This window comes from Schistocerca gregaria, chromosome 5 (genome assembly GCF_023897955.1).
Source record: "Schistocerca gregaria isolate iqSchGreg1 chromosome 5, iqSchGreg1.2, whole genome shotgun sequence".
NCBI lineage: Eukaryota > Metazoa > Arthropoda > Insecta > Orthoptera > Acrididae > Schistocerca > Schistocerca gregaria.
The window spans coordinates 132,037,692-132,055,759 of record NC_064924.1 but is presented as its reverse complement, the minus strand read 5'-3'; positions in this window follow the sequence as shown (position 1 = coordinate 132,055,759).

Here is an 18,068-nt window from a genome sequence, read left to right as displayed (position 1 = left end):
ACAAGACTGAATTTTAAGGCTTTGCCTGCCAAGGGTGTTGCTTCACAAGAAAAGAAATCTGTAATGCGGTTCAAAATCACTTAGACTGCAACAGCACCTTGGCAACAAACGAGCTTCATTGGTGGTATTCGGCAAATCTGCAAAACCACGAGCACTCAAAAACATTAACATCAAGTCACTTCCTCTATATTATAATAATTAAAAAAAACGCTTGGATAGAGCGTGACTTCTTCAAGGAATGGTTCACGGACCAGTTTGTCCCTAAAGTGACAGCGTTCATTAGAAAAAATGGATTTCCTAATCAAGCTCTTCTGTTTATAGACAATGCTCCGTTTCACACAGAAGAAATGAAAGTTGTTTGTAGAAACATCAAAGCAGTTTTTCTTCCGCCTATGTATCTTCAATTCTTTAGCCTATGTACCAGGGTATCGAGCAAAAATACAGAAAAATGCTGCTTCGCAACTTACACGAAGAGGATGAAATTCAAATCACAATCCAGAAAAAACTTAACGGAAGTACAATAAAATATATGATTTACTGGTTCGGTGAAGCATAGGATAACACCACTAAAGGCGCATTAAAAAACTAAGGAAATATCTCGCGTGCTTTGGAATTTGTTGAAATAACTTTTTCAATAGTGGCCTTAGCCGAGTGGTTCTAGGCGCTTCAGTACGGAATCGACCTGCTGCTACGGTCGAAGGTTCGAATCCTGCCTCGGGAATGGATGTGTGTGATGTCCTTCGGTTAGTTAGGCTTAAGTTATTCTAGGTCTAGGGGACTGATGATCTCAGATGTTATGTCCCATAGTGCTTAGAGCCATTTGAACTATTTTAAGACTGTGACCTTCCTCCACTAGTCAAGAAAATCCCTGGCTGTGAGGATGTGGAAGAAAGCAGTGTTCAGGGGTGAACTTCTGTTGACGACAATGGCCACCTGGGGTACGGTGACGAAGACATTGTAGCAGTGGCGCAGGACTCATCATCTCGGAGGAAAGCAAGGAGGAGGTGAACGCTCAGACTGAACCCATATAACACACAGACGCCGCAAACACTCTTGACCTCACCTTACGGTACGTCGGAACAGCACTCTTCATCAACACTAAATGGTAGTAGGCTCATGCATCCTCAAATCTATTCAGTGCTCTTCGCTTCAGTGTCCATGTTACCTCGCATGTGACGACGTTCGACAAATAGCTGTCATGATCAGCAACGTAACGCAGTATCAATTCCGCACGGATGGTCCTTCGTTGCTCTTTATGGACTTACGTTAGGTGGCGAGGAAATCAGCGGGCACACACCTTTGAGTGCCCCAGCTGGTGGACGAGAGTGTCAGCTCTACCAACAGAGACGTCTACTTGAGCAGCAGCGTGTTTGATTGAGATCCCTCGATTACCCCGAATGAGAATGTCGCCCCTACAGGTATTGCAGGAGTCACAGTTGTGTGCAGCCGGCCAGCTCGCTGGGGAACGGACAGGTTTGTGCGACTTCGTTGCGATGAATAAAGACGCCTAGTCTAACGACTCACCGAGCTTTTGTTCACTGCCACATCGCCGTAGACAGTCTTCAGGCACCTATTAATATCTACAATGCTCCGGTATTCCGCCAAAAGAAACTCAATGACAGCTCTCTGTTTGGAACACACTTAAGTTTGCAACATCCTCCTCTAGCATTAATTTTCGTCAACAGCAGTTGTCGATACCAATACTACTTTTCGAATTTTTGACAGGTCAATATTATCTTAGTTCCTTTTCTGAAAAGTTTCGTATAATTTTGTACACAAAATGTAATTATTTATTTATTTATTTATTTACACGAATTGGCCAATTAAGGACCGCTTTACAAATTTTATTTCATTTTCACTTTTTTCTATCTCTTCTCTCGGGGTGCCCTTCGGCCTGCTACCAATTTTTCCAGATGTTCAGCTGTTAATTCCTGTTGGTCTTCGCTTTTGGAGCTTTCTGAAAAACCTCGAATTCAGTTATTACCTTTCTGTATTTGTCCCTATGCATTGCGTTCATTTCTGTCCAAGTTCATCGAGGTCTTTCTTTATTAGTTGCAACCAAGAGTTGAGTGTCTTCCTCTGTAGAATTATATTGAAGAGTTTCTTCGTTAATCTGCCATCATTCATTCTCACCAGATGACCAAAGATCACCACCATTCTCTTTCTCATTTGCGTTGTGACCGATTTAATAAATTGGTGGATCTTCTCATTGCTCATCTTTACACATTCTCACCAATTTTTTTGGTGTCCACCAACAATCTTCCTCAGAATTACTCTTTCCTTCTTCTCGAGCTCATCTATTAGTCCTTTGTTCTTGAAGGAGAGTGTTTCTGCTACATATTGAACTTCTGTTCTCGTCGCTGTATTGTAGTGTAATAACTTTGCATTTCGAAATAGTCATTTTTTGCTGTACATCTTCTGTGTTAAGATGTGTGCCGTCCTAAGTTTAGCTACTCGAAGATTGACAGCTTCTTTTTTTATGCCAGTATCCGTTATTGTTTTTCCCAGATATTTAAAGTTTTTGACCCTTTCAATACATCCAATAATTGTGAGCACTTCTTTGATTTCCTTATATTTGTTAACATGAATTTAGTTTTGTCTTGTGATATCTGTATACCAAATTTAGCTACATGCTTTGCTATGATTTCTATTTGTTTAACTGTATCTGCTATATTTGTGGATAGGAGAGCAATATCATCTGCAAAAGATAGTGTATGTGTCGTGAGGTCTTTAAATGATGGTCCAAACTAAATTCCATTTACTTTTTGTGTGTGTATTCCTCCAATGTCCCCTTCATAATCTTTTCCAAACTGATGTTGAATAGAATTGGGGAGGGACCATCTTCTTGTCTCAACCCATTCGTATTTTAAAAGGTTCAGAAATCTTGCCTCGAAATTTGACTTTGGACTCGGTATCTGTCAGTGTTTGCTTTCCTATCTCTCTAGTTTTTCTGTCTGTTCCAAATTATTCCAGAGTTCTGTCTATTGAGTCATACTCTTTTCTAAAATCAATAAACGTCGTAACATGTGGTTGACCAGTACGTGTTCTAATTATGTTTTTAAGGTTAATAATTAGCTCTGAACAGCTCCTCCCTTTTCTAAATCCACCTTGGTATTCTCCTATCTGTGCATCGAGGACTGGTTCAAATCTGTTTAGTAATATCTTGGAAAGGACCTTGTTTGGAACGGATAGAGTGGAAATCCCCCTGTAATTGTTCACCTCTGACCTGTCTCCCTTTTTGTGAAAGGATGTATAAGTGCCGTTCTCCAATCTTCTGGCATCTTTTCGATTCTCCAAATTTCCTTAATAATTGTACCAAGGTGTAGAGCGACTTTTCCTCACCTAGTTTCAAAAGTTCAGCTATGATTCCATCTTCACCAGAAGATCTGTTGTTCTTGAGGGATTTTATAGCTTGCCGGACTTCATTTAGAGTTATATTTCAAGCTAAAATTTGTGAAAAGGATTTATTTTATTTTCGATGATCATCGACAATGTACAGTTAAAATTGTATTTCTTAGAAACGTTTGAAATTATGAATTATTTGGCACACCTAAAATTTCTATTACTGATTACGCAATCTAGTACTGTTTACTATGTTTATTTCTGGATTCATTTATGAAATAATTATCGAAAGTAATAGAAATTCATTTGTCAGAAAAAATTGTGTACCCTTTGGAATAGGGTTATTACCGCAGAGTTACGTAGTCGTAAGCTTGCCTCTGATGTGATCGAGCGTATTTTTTTTTATTTTAAGCGAACCATGTAATTTCGGCTTTATTAATGTGAAAATTCAAAAGACTGTATGATATACCAAAATGTGGCAAAATATACTAACGTAAAAACAAAATAATTCTGCAACAACAGTCTTCAAAATCATTTAGTTCAGTTCAACGATGAGAACCCAAAGTTTGAAATTTCAGCTTCAAGAATCAGACCCCTAGACAAGAAGAATTGGAGCCAACTCTACATGCAAAGATAACTAAAATAAAAAGTTTATTGTGATCTTACTCCTCTCAAATTTTCAGAAAATGCTTTGTTATTGTGGACAACAGCTGGAAACAAGAAGGAGGGGGAAGACTACATGTTAGAGACGCCATTTTGAAGGCTACATATAGCGTTTCCACCTATCGGAACTTCATGAAACTAAAGGGGCAGAAATGGGAACATTCCACGATATCCCACAACAAATTCCGCATTTTTCAACCGAAACTGGCTGGGAGAAAAATGAGCTGCATTAGTTATTGAAAGCTCCTCGCACAAGGAACTCTGAATTATTTCAGAGTACATTTGATGCTTCATAGCGGCACACGTAGTGACTCAAAGTTTTTCGTAGCTTTTACTGTATTATTAATTTCGTGTGTCGCCTCAGATCAGGCGGCGTAATGTACAAAGCTTACCGAGGTGAGTGCAACCATCTGTTGCAGCAGTACGGCCGCGACACACAAGCAGCAGCGACGCCACCGCAGAACGTCTCGTGTGTTCATTTCAGAATGCGGTCTTTTGTCATTCGATGTTGGCGGCAGTGGAGTGGCGCACGCGGTATGGTTTCGCGACCCAGTTCCCGCAGTGTGGGCGTCTGGTGGGGGTGCTACTGCGGTCGCGGCCGGCACTGTCCACAGCAACAACACAGACGGCGCGGCGCGGCCCCATCACACCGCACGCTGCTCCCCTGCTGTACATACTGCCCACTGTGCACTGTCTGCTGCTGGAAATGGCTGCTGCTGGTGCTCTCCTGTACATTCACTGCTGCCCTGGGTGATTATTCTGTATCTTTCCGCCACTGTGCCGATCGTTTCGGTACTCAAGAGCACCGAACGGTCTAGTACTCGAATTAGAGCCCCTGCATTATTCAGTATGCATTTCGGTAGCGATACCGTTCGGGTCTAGAGAACCGAAGCGCTGTTGTCGGTTTGCGTCGCGCAAACCAATCAAAAGCAAGCGGCCACAGATCCGCGCATGCGCACTGCAGCGCGCACAGCGCCACGAACACAAAGCAGCTAGCAGACGCCACAGGCGCGCTATTCTTCCAAGTACCGAAAATTGCGTTTACGTTGCCATAACGCATGACGCCGCATTCCACCGAGCTGACGTGCCCGCCTTCATCTCTCTTGCCTCCTCTTTAACAGTATCAGGCGCAGTATATCCATCTCCATGATTCTCAGCTGAAATTCACAGAAATTTTTACAAATTCCCTGACCGCATGTTTCCATGCATGCATAATAACGATCACGTAGTTGACTGAATTCTGAAGATTGTCGTAAATGCCGCATTACCTCATCTCATTCTCATTCACACTGAGATCGTGTATTGGATTTTACATTTCGGAAAATGAGTTAGCAATAGTGTGTAGTTCCACATTGTGCTAATACATCTATAACAACAACAGAAAAATTGTTTCCGAGAGCTTGAAAGAGTAAAAATATAAACAGAATGTAGTTATAACTCGCTTCTAGAGATCCAAATGATTAAGTATCCCACTTTCCTATATGATATGTCAACGATTTGGGTCTTAAAAACAACATTGAAAAAACGCATTTTCGAGAGCTCCTGCAGTTCGTCGAAGTTTATAACATGCACCCCATGAATGAAAGTGTTTCGTATATGGTGCTACAGTCTAAAAGTATTACGGCAGAGATCTTTCATCTCTGTCTACCGTTGTTGAGGATTCGATCGCACATAAACAGTTGTGACGAGCAAGATTATGAAGATGACCGCTGATCGTTACATTGCCAGTAATTTAAGTCGTGCTCTTAGATTCCTGTCTAACCGCAACTCGGAAATCGCTACATATTTGGAAAAAAATGGTGAGTTATTTCTGACGAGAGAAAAATGTAAAGGTCACTGTCGGTTGTTTCACTCACAGCAATTTCATATTTCGTTTTTTAAACACACAGAAACCACGAAATCATTACTGACGAAGTGCGCTCTTTCATGTAAGTAATAACGAATATTGCAGAAAAATGTTAGCTTACATGACTAACAATGTCTCAGAACGTTTTGCATGTATGAAGAAGAAACAAAAAAATTTTCACCCATCCGTGCACGTCCTTTAATATGGCGCGCTAACCACAACGCCCCGCCAAACAGCAGTCAGTTGGTGTTCAATTCTCGTAGTATTGTGCTGAGGAACATAGACTGAATTCATTGCCAAACGGTGCTGCGTAAGTCATAAATGCGTGATAGTTTGGAAGGTTTCCAATATCAGGCTTCACATAATTGCTTTCCATTGTTACTTGAAAGTTGTAAACACGTTTCGATAATTACTAACTAAACCATTTGTGGGAAAAAGTACACAAAGTTCACTAGTAACTTCAGTTCACACTCTTGTAATATACATAAGCAGAGTCGATGCTTTAATATTTAATGGTCTTTAAACATTTATTTGCATGAAAATAGCACATATTTTGAGAGAATATTGACCAAAAACGTTTTTTTATGTAATCATACACAGTAACAACCTAACCTAACCATATTTATAACAAAGGAAAATAGTCTATTATGAACTCACTTTCCAAACAAACGCGTCTTCTGGTGGTTCTTCAGTGAGACACTCACTAAATCCAAAGCTGAAACCGCTAAATATGTTTAAAATAACAAATTATAGGTGTACATAAACCACAGCCCACCGATCGATAGGGCCACACCGAAATCCAAAACCTCTCAGTACAATTGTCGTAAGTAAAATCGGTGGGAGGACCGTTCGATAACAGGTCTCAGAAGCTTACTGAATAGGATATTTCGATAAAGAACCGAAAATGACGTCACTACCGAGACAAAACTACTACACCGATCGGTATGAACGATACAGAATAGGGCCCCTGGACGGGTTCCGCTGCAGTTTAATAATCGCCCTCTGCCGCAACGCGCAGGGAGTGGAGTATTTTCGCTACTTCAAAGCTAGTTGTTAGCATACCAAAAGGGCAAGAATTTGTTGGGGGAGGGGGCGATTGCAGTCAGTACCCTAGTATTTTGATTTAACTGATTTTACGAACTGTAAGGTGTCAGGCAAATCCAACACCTTCCATGAAAACCCTGATATGATAAGCAAATCCAGTAGTATGTCACATAGCTCCGAATAAATCGTGACATTATATTAACCAAAGTAATACGAGTAACGAGTGAACAAATGGAATACCACAGACTAACACAAGAATGCCTAAATGCATGTCATACCATCCCACCATGAGACAGACGCAGTTCCGAGGGGAGAAACGAGAACAGAAGCCGAGAGCAGAACCGTGTTAAGCTAGAAGGCCCTACGATAAGGGTCGGACTGGACACCCACGTCGCCAGCCTACCGCTAAGACTACGATCCACAAGTTTTAGCGTGAAACTTTTTCATGTCTCTGTTACGTCAAGGACCACCCCCCAGCCCATGTTAAAAGCTAGAGCCCTCCAGAAGAACAGTATAGATCTTACAATAACACAAAAAGGGCCACACCACCCGCAAGTTTTAGCGTGAGACTTTTTCGCGTCTCTGTTACATTAGGAGCATCCCCCAGCCCGTGTTAAAAGACAGAGACTCAGAAGAACAGTATAGATCTCACGATAACGCTAAAAGGAGCACACCAGCTGCAGGTTTTAGCGTGAGACTTTTTCGCGTCTCTGTTACGTTGCAAACTTTAAAAACATTGCCCACGTTTCCCATTGGATAGACAGAATTTTTGTAGGCGGAGCTTAAGGTTAACATTGAGACCCTGATTGGTCAGATGAAAACATAGCCAGATAGTTTTTTTTAAACCAACTTCGGTAAATTGTAGTAAGGAGAAGAGAGTTAGTTCCGAGACGGCGAGCTGGATGGCTGCTGCGCCGGCCGCCGCCGACCTTAAGCTGGTGTTCACATTTGCCACTTGAAGTAAAAATCTGAAAAGCGATGATTTTTCTGTTATATAGTTATTGAGAAACCACATCAGCCACTGTAATTTACGACAAGTTAGATAAATTATTAAAGATAATTGAGGGTCACTGTAGACCATTTTGATAGTTTTTCTCTTTTGTGAAACTTAATTTAAACCTAGATTATAGATGTGATATGGCACAGGTCATCCTTCGATCCATTGTAGAACTTGGAAACCCATTCAGGGAATATTCGTTCACCTTTTTGTTGAACGCAGTTGGTTTACCATCCTGTATTAAAACACTTCCTTTTATCAATAGTGCAATTTATAAACAACGTTTTGTGAGTAGAATAAAATTTTCAATGGTAAACTCAACTGCTTTTTGGACGTTATTTTACCAGGTAACTAAAAATAGGAAAGCCTTGAACCCCTTCCACTAAATTTAGTTAGTATTAAGATTCTTTTACAGGGAGTGGAGTGGAGCTGACGCTGAGATCATTTAGTATTTGGTTATATCATCGCTAGTCTCACTGAACTCTTCTGAATTCTACATGTCATGTGTGGTCTGGCGTCTCCTTACCAGCAACAGGTCCCAGGTTCAAACTAGTCAATTCCCTAAAAAACACATGTTTAGAGAACTATGTGATGTTTATCGCTACTCCAGTATGGGCGGGTGGAAACATTACTAGCAGGGCAACAGGGATGCTGAGAAATTTGTTTTGCGTACATTTAGGCACCAGCTTCAGAAGGATGTAGGTTGCAGTAAATACTGCGAGATGAAGAAGCTTGCATGGGACAGAGTAGCATGGAAAACTGCATCAGACCACTCTCTGGACTGGAGACCACAACAACAACATTCAGGCGCAAAATTGATTGATTTGTGACCCTCTCCCTGTAACCTATTGTTGTGTTAATTGATTTATGGCACTCTGGGGATAATCGCTCCTTCTAGGAATGCTCCCCACACCTCACCCTCCCCATCGACCTCCCCCTACTCTCTGGGAAACCGCCTCCCCAATACAAGCACGCCCTCAATATCAAATTAATTGACCAATAATTTAATTAACTCCTCTGCCTCTGATAAATCCGTCACCCCCCCCCCCCCCCAATCCATCTTGAAACTGGGGAGAAAAAGACTCATTCTGTCGTAGAGAGACAGGATCTCATGACAGGATATTCAAATTAATCTCAATTACGTAGCAAAGGATATACTACTTACTTATAAAATTCTGTTCGCAGGGTTGCTTTTTTTTGTGGGTAGAGCTCATAATTATTTGCTGTTTTGGCAGATGCAGGTTTTGTAAAATACATCCAAATGAAGTAATTAAATAGATAGATTTTTAGTCCAGTCGCTCGAGGGATACCGTCACTAAATCGACGTCAACGTGACTCACCACACGTACGCTCGTAATTACACTTAAAAATCTTCCAATCGCGTCTTTGCACTGACCGCAAGGGAGACGTGCCGGACGCTTCATGTATTCCCGCGTGCGCAGGTCAAGAGGGAAGTCAGCACTGCGGCATGCCAACTGGAAGTTAGGCTAATCCCCGAACCGACGGTCAAGGGACGGGATCCCTTTGTGTGGCTGTGCTGACAGGTGAGAGGTGGTACGAAACACTAGCTTTCCGCTGCCACAAACATCAGGCGTGATGGCCCTGCTCTGATTATACTGCTACAGATTGGCAGTGGGAATAATTTATTACAAAAAAAAAACATCGCTAATAAAGACTCAAACATTCCACAAAGATCGTGAAAAAAACCAGCCTAACACATATACGGCAAACAGACTCAAAGAACATGCATCTGCTAACAGCTCCGAGCAAATGCACGGTGCTAGAAAATATCTTCCTTACGACGATTCTCTGGGGCTATAAAATGTCATGCCTCCCGTCGGGTGGACCGTTCGCTAGGTGCAGGTCTTTCGAGTCAACGCCACTTCGTCGACCTGTGCGTCGATGAGGAGGAAATGATAATCATTAGGACAACACAACACCCAGTTCCTGACAAAAAAATGGTTCAAATGGCTCTGAGCACTATGGGACTCAACTGCTGTGGTCATCAGTCCCCTAGATCTTAGAACTACTTAAACCTAACTAACGTAAGGACATCACACACGTTCATGCCCGAGGCAGGATTCGAACCTGCGACCGTAGCAGTCGCACGGTTCCGGACTGCGCGCCTAGAACCGCGTGACCACCGCGGCCGGCTCCCAGTCCCTGAGCGGAGAAAATCTCCGACCCAGCCGGGAATCGAACACGGGCCCTTAGGACGGACATTCTGTCGCATTGACCACTTAGCTACCGGGGGCGGACTCTCAGGGGCTGTTATGACAACATGTGTGCTACCCATGGTGTCCAGTAGCCATGTGCCGAGGCTTGCAGACAAGATAGTCAGTGATTCCCATTCCCCCAAGAGACAGGTGATTGGTGAACCCATCACAAACATTGGACGTGGTCCATTCCCACGCGTTCAGACAGGTGAAGCAAATCAAGTAATTAAATTGCAAGAGCACTCGCATATGTCGGGGTCTTGTATGCAGATAAGTTTGAGAACTGAAGCACATTCCTCCATGCATTGCCAATTATCCACACACTCACAAACGTATTCAAATACATGCTAAGCAGATCATTATTCACCCACGCATGGAGTGCCTCGAGTGTCACCACCTGTGCAGTCCAGCGATCCCAGGGTAGAGGTCGTTGTCCTTTTGATATTTGACACTTGGGATACCACCTCCGCTCTCCCTCAAGTAGCTATTTCCTGTTTGTGCGTGCATGAACCAACCTCTCCAAACCTGTTGACCATGGTATCCGCAAATACTGTAATCTCACAAGTTCCCACCAAATTAGTGGGTAGAGCTTAAGTCTATTGAAATCCTATCATCTCCACCCCTTGGTCTCATTCTGCTATCGTTCTTGGTTGGATCATCTCTATACGATTCCTCCCTCATGTGCTTTAATCGTTAGTTTGGTTTGTCTCTGTTCCAGTATTTAGCGACCATCAGTATCAAGCAGCAGCAATGTCAGTGGCAGAAAATGCCTGAGGCAGTGGGAAATACCTGGTAAGATAATTTTCACTAACAATTTCGTAGTATTGAATACATTTCGTCTTATTGTTTCAGCATACATCCACCAAACCGTGGATGAAATTAATGCTGAGATGTGTCAGCTGCTGCAGCAGCAGATGCATCAGAGGGAGCAAGTGTAGCAACATCATTGTAAGTAGCATATAGATTATCCTTCATATATGTGATATGCTGCTGTTATTTAGTGGTCAGTTAGTGAGTCTCTGATGTTGTACACTGTTTCGAAAATCAAGATCGATTCACTAGGAATTTAGTAGTATTGAATACATGTCGTCTTATTGATTCACTATACGTCCAACATACAACTGTGAGCTGCCTGCTGAAAGCCAACAACAGCAACAGCATCAGCATTGTAAGTAGTATATATATTTTTCTTCTTCGTAGTACTGTGTGTACGTAATACGTTGCTGTTTGACTAAAATTTCGTAATATGGTCAATAGTCTTTGTTGTTTTCGTTGTTGTTGACGATTTCATTGTAGAAGGAGAGGGTTAGGGAGGGGTATGTCTCGAGGAAGTGCACACTCAAAAAATATTATTTATTTATTTTATAGTAGTTTTCTGCGTGTATGTATGTTGTAATAACAAAAAAGTGAGTATTTGGTTTTAGAGCATATCAGTGACAGGCACAGATGGCTCTCTCCCAAATCAGGTGAGGACTAAATGCTGCAGTAAGGGAAACAAAAGAAAAATTCGGAGTAGGTATTGAAATCCATGGAGAAGAAATAAAAACTTTGAGGTTCACCGATGACATTGCAATTCTGTCAGAGACAGCAAAGGACTTGGAAGAGCAGTTGAACGGAATGGACAGTGTCTTGAAAGGAGGATATAAGATGAATATCAACAAAAGCAAAACGAGGATAATGGAATGTAGTCGAATTAAGTCAGGTGATGCTGAGGGAATTAGATTAGGAAAGGAGACGCTAATAATAGTATATAAGTTTTGCTATTTGGGAAGCAAAATAACTGATAGTGGTCGAAATAGAGAGGATATAAAATGTAGGCCGGCAATGGCAAGGAAAGCGTTTCTGAAGAAGAGAAGTTTTTTATCATCGACTGTAGATTTAAGTGTTAGGAAATCGTTTCTGAAAGTATTTGTATGGAATGTAGCGATGTATGGAAGTGAAACGTGGAAGATATATAGTTTGGACAAGAAGAGAATAGAAGCTTTCGAAATGTGGTGCTACAGAAGAGTGCTGAAGATTAGATGGGTAGATCACATAACAAATGAGGAGATACTGAATAGAATTGGGGAGAAGAGGAATTTGTGGCACAATTTGACTAGAAGAAGGGATCGGTTGGTAGGACATGTTTTGAGACATCAAGGGATCACCAATTAAGTATTGCAGGGCAGCATGGAGGATAAAAATCGTAGAGGGAGACCAAGAGATGAATACGTTAAGCAGATTCAGAAGGATGTAGGTTGTAGTAGATACTGGGAGATGAAGAAGCTTGCACAGGATAGAGTAGCATGGAGAGCTGCATCAAACCAGTCTCAGGACTGAAGACCACAACAACGTCATAACTGTTGGGTCCTGCCCACTCATCTCTTATAGGGTGGCCAAAGGATGCTGGAATCTCGGATTTCTATACAATAATTCAAGCAAATAACATTAATAGTTTTATTTCAATAAAGCAGTTTGACAATACTTAACTTTGGATTTAGACCAAGTGTCGCAAGCGATGGGCGACAGGCAATATAAATCAGAGTCCTGTGATATATGCAATGCTCAGGCAAGTCAGTCGCACAGTTTGTGTATCGCTACTACCTGTTCTCGTAGCGCTCCCTGCTAGGCCGTGCCAATACTCTGCGAATCTTGTCCACTAATGCCTGTATACAGAGCCGATCTGAGCGGCAGAGGCTGGCAGGAAGGGCGCTTATATTCACTTCGTCTTGAGGTCGCTTCTGTCGTGATGCAGTCCTGTTCCGCGCACCATAGGCTGACCTCGTTTCACTGACTTCTCTAGCCTTGAGTTCTTCGTCTTCGTTCCAGCGCTTGTGGTTATGCAAGAACATTCCTGTCCCCCAAAACGAAGGCCCTTCGTCGTCGTGGTCGTGTAGGGAGTGCGACCATGGTGGGGGCATGGGGATAGGTGGAGTGGGGAGGGGGGAGGGGAGGCAAGAGTATGGCGCATCTTCGGGCCGGAAGCTGTGTCTGAAGGAGACATCAAGCTTCTGGCCATACCCAGGAATCCGGCCTGCGCTCTGGCAGAAACGTCCCCCGGAAAACGGCCAGAAGGGTATGTGTCCACCTCCTGTGCTACCTGCTGCCATGACCCAAATGAGGAAGGCGTCGACTGCTGCAGTGTGGGCTGATCCAGCTCCATTGGTAAGAGGAGAGGCGGCGGAGGACGCAGAATCGTCCCGCGGTGTCGTGAGGACACCCTCTGGTGGCTGCTGTGGCCGCACTGCCCTCTGTAACCGTGAATATGGAGGAAGAGAGACTGAAAGATTATCGTGTACATGACAGAGGCGAAGTAGATTTTGATGACGGCGTTGCAGACCATCTGGACCTGAGAGAAGATACATGCAAACGCCAAGTCGACGGAAGATTTCGACTGGCGCCCACCGTCTGCTGCCGCTAAAAATCATGCAAAAGACAATGCCATATGGCGCGAAGCGATACTTGCGGCCTTCCTTCGGCGCCGGAGGGTGGAGCAGTGTCTGATGGCGACGACCGTGAAACCATTCTGCCGGCGACGGTCCATCTCATGGGCGCGAATGATTCGAGGCAAGAAACAGTTGTAATGCTTGATCACTGGTGTGTGCGGAGCGAAGTTGGGCCATCTGCTACTTGAATGTTCTGTCAAAACGTTCCGCTTCGCCGATTGACTGATAACTGAACGGTGTACTTGTTAGATGCTGCATGCTACTGCATTCACAGAATGTTTCAAATTCATTTGTCATGAACAGAGGGCCGTTGTGCGACACTGTTACTTCAGGTAAATCTTCGAGGCAAAAAATAGATGACAACACCTGAATTGTTCTACGTAACGTTGTCGAATTCATTGGCACAACAAAAGGAAACTTGCTGTACGAGTCAACCACAATCAACAAATGGGTGTTCCAAAAAGGTCTTGCGAAGTCTGTGTGCACACGTAGCCCTGGCGATTGCGACTTAGGCCAAGCAGAGAATTTTTACGTCGAAGCGGACTGATGGTCTGCACATGCGTGACACTGTGACGTCATCAATTCTACTTGAGCAGCCGCTCGGGTTTAGCCGAGCGGTCTATGGCGCTGCAGTCATGGACTGTGCGGCTGGTCCTGGCGGAGGTTCGAGTATTCTCTCGGACATGGGTGTGGGTGTTTGCCCTTAGGATAATTTAGGTTAAATAGTGTGTAAACTTAGGGACTGATGACCTTAGCAGTTAAGTCCCATACGATTACATACACACCATTTGAACATTTTTTTCTATTTGAGCGTCCATACCCTGCCTGCCAAGTATAGCGTCAACGCGTTAACTGTTTCGCAGGAACAATCCCCCAGTTTCCTTGCTGAAGTAACTTCTTTTTGCAAAGCCTTAAGGATCAACACACGTGACTGTCCACTGTCATTTTGAACAAGAATCACATATTTCTGTACAGCGAGGCTATGCCGACGTGCAGAGTGTAGACGCGCTACAGAGTTCTTGCTGCTATACCACTAGTGAGGCCAAGATGTGCGTATGTGGTTGAGCAAAATGTTCAAATCGGAATCAGCTTCCGTGGCCTGTGCAATTTTCTTATAGTTCAACGGAAAAGACTGAAGCAATTCAGAATCCTGAGCATCGATGTGACAAGAAGACGCAGCAGACACGTCAAAATCTGCATCACGGCCAATCGGAAGACGTGAATGTGCGTCCGCATTACCATGTTGAGCTGTCGGACGATACAAAATCTTGTATTGTTATTGAAATAATAACAAAGCGCATCGTTGCAATTGTTTGGACATTTCGTACAGGAACAGGTTTCATCGGATGAAACAAGAACTGCAAAAGCTTGTGATCCGTCACTAAGCAGAATTTTCTGCCATACAAATAGTGGTGATATTAGGTTACACTACACACAATAGCCAATACCTCTTCTTCAGTTTGTGAATAGTTACACTGAGCTTTAGACAACATTTTTACCGAGCGAGGTGGCGCAGTGGTTAGCACACTGGACTCGCATTCGGCAGGACGTCGGTTCAATCCCGTCTCCGGCCATCCTGATTTAGGTTTTCCGTGATTTCCCTAAATCGTTTCAGGCAAATGCCGGATGGTTCCTTTGAAAGGGCACGGCCGATTTCCTTCCCAATCCTTCAATAACCCGAGCTTGCGCTCCGTCTCTAATGACCTCGTTGTCGACGGGACGTTAAACGCTAACCACCACCACAACATTATTGATGCGAAAGAAATAGGCCTGTCTTTATCACCAGTTCTGTGCGAAAGCACTGCATCGTAAGAGGAAGCGTCAACTTGGAATACAACTGGTTTTTCAGGATCAAAGTGAACTAAGTATCGATCACTCAGCAAAGCATGTTCGAGTTTTGAAAAGCTACTTAGTTACCATCTGTCTAAACCAAAGGGACATCCTTGCGACGCATTGGAGCTGCGATTTCCGCAGCATTCCGTATGAACCGAATATAATACATCATTTTCCGTAGAACTGACGGAAATTTCGTGATATTGCGAGGAACTGGCAAGTCTCATATGGCTAAAAAATGGTCTGAAGACGATGTACACCTTGACTGTTAATGACATAACCAAGATACTGCAACTCAGGTTTAAAAAAATTACACTTGTCCACTCTACACTTTATTCCTGCGTCAGATGACATGTCAAACAAATAACATAAATTTTCAATATGTTTTTCAGCTGTAGGACCTGCAGCTACAATATCACCCAAATAGTTTGAACAGTTTGGCACTTGTACAGTCAGCTGTTCCAATACCGTTGGAAAATGGTGGGTGCGGAAGCACTGCCAACAGGCAAACGCAAATATTTAAACAAGCCCAAATGATCATTTACTACAAACACTTCTTGAAATTCTTAATCGGGCGGTATTTAATGATTTGCATCGCGCAAATCAGTTTTTGAAAAAAAGCTTAGAGTGGCTAATTTGTCCATGAGATCTTCTGGGCGTGGCAATAGATAAGTATCAACGACAGTTTGTGGGTTGACTGTAGATGTAAAGTCAACACAGAGACGAAGGCGACCTAAAGGTTTGGGGAGCAAAACCAATTGACTTGCCCATTGACTAACTGATATGGACACAATAACTCCATTATCTAGCAATTCTTTAAGTTCAGCAGCGACTTCGTCCCGTAATGCGATGGGAAAAATTCTGGCCCAGTAAAATTTCGTATGAGCATTGTCTTTCAGTGTAATATGTGCAACAAAACTGTTAACTTAGCCTAAACCTTCAGAGAAGAGTTCTGGAAATTCTTTTAGCAAGCTATCTACACTGACGTCTGCATTGAATGCAGACACTGACAGCACATTGTCTTGAATGTTAAAGCCAAACAAATCAAAAGAATCAAGACCAAATATTTTTTCTCACTCACATGAGTATGTGAAAATTACTCTTCGCGTGTGCAAGCGATACTTGGCAGGCAAAGTACATGTTCCGAGAATTGCAATGTCTTGTACATTATAAGCCGTCAGTTGCATGCTAGTTTTAGACTGTCGTGGGGAACCTAACTGTTCATATGTATGACGATTTAGCAATGTGACAGAGGCACCTGTGTCCAACTGAAATTTCACACGTCTCCCACAAAGCAGTAAATGAACAAAAAATTTGTTTGACTGACGTATCACTGTAGAAACTGCATGCTTGCTAGTGCAGACTTGGAATATACTGCAGTAATGACATGAGCGATGGCTGGCCGGAGTGGCCGTGCGCTTCTGGGCGCTGCAGTCTGGAGCCGAGCGACCGCTACGGTGTGTGATGTCCTTAGGTTAGTTAGGTTTAATTAGTTCTAAGTTCTAGGCGACTGATGACCTCAGAACTTAAGTTGCATAGTGCTCAGAGCCATTTGAACCACTGTGAACATGGGCGATGTCACTCTATTTTTGTGAGTGGGCCAAATTCTTACGATTGTTCCGTTGCAAACATACGGCTTGTACATGTCCTCTACTACCACAAGCGTAAGACTGAGCTTGGTGTGAGGGGTAGTCTTGGAATTTGTGCTGTGAATAACACTTAAAGACTTAATTCTGTTCTCCTGTGTAGCCAACTGTTTAGCGAACTGCTTACGCGGCGTGGAAGGTTGTTTACTTGTCGTGGCTAGTGCACGCCGCCGGTACGGAATGGAGCAATCGCCAGCAAGGGACTCAACATGACAAATAGCTGGCTGCTCAAATGCATGAGCCGACAAGGCACCGGAATAAAAATGGTTCAAATGGCTCTGAGCACTATGGGACTTAATATCTGAGGTCATCAGCCCCTAGAACTTGGAACTACTTAAACATAACCAACCTAAGAACACCACAAACATCCATACCCGACGCAGGATTCGAACTTGAGACCGTAGCAGTCGTGCGGTTCCGGACAGAAGCGCCTAGAACCGCTCGGGCACACCGGCCGCCGCTCCGGAATCGTACTGATCTAGTATTTGCACTACTTGCTGAAATGATGGATCGGACTGTTTCAAAATTTGTTCTCCGAGTTTGACATCGGGTACAATGTACATGATCGCATCACACAACACTACATCTGACTATAAATCACCGCAAGCACATTTGATTTGCATTTCCTTGTCATACCCTGCAAATCTTTTGCCCACTCACGGTAAGTTTCTTCCGATCGTAGTTTGCAATGAAAGAATTGGTACCTAACTGCCACCACATTCACTTATTCGTAATAATAGTTTGTTAGTGAGTCTATAACACTGTCACACGCAAGTTCAGTCGGAGTGGCGTTAGGAAAGATGTTTTGAATTAACCTGAACACTACACTTCCTACCGTTGATAATAGATGTGGACGTTTCACAGTACCTGCTACGTTGTGGGCAATGAGATGTAATTCGAACTGGTGCAGCCACTCGAGACATTCCTCTTCTTGTTCACAAAACTGTCAGAAAGGTGGTATAACAGCTGTAGTAGGCGGTGCTCGTTCTGTCGGGCAAGCAGCGTTGGCCAGTAGCTGCTGCACTGTGTTGAGTAGCATGGAGATTTCTTGAGTCT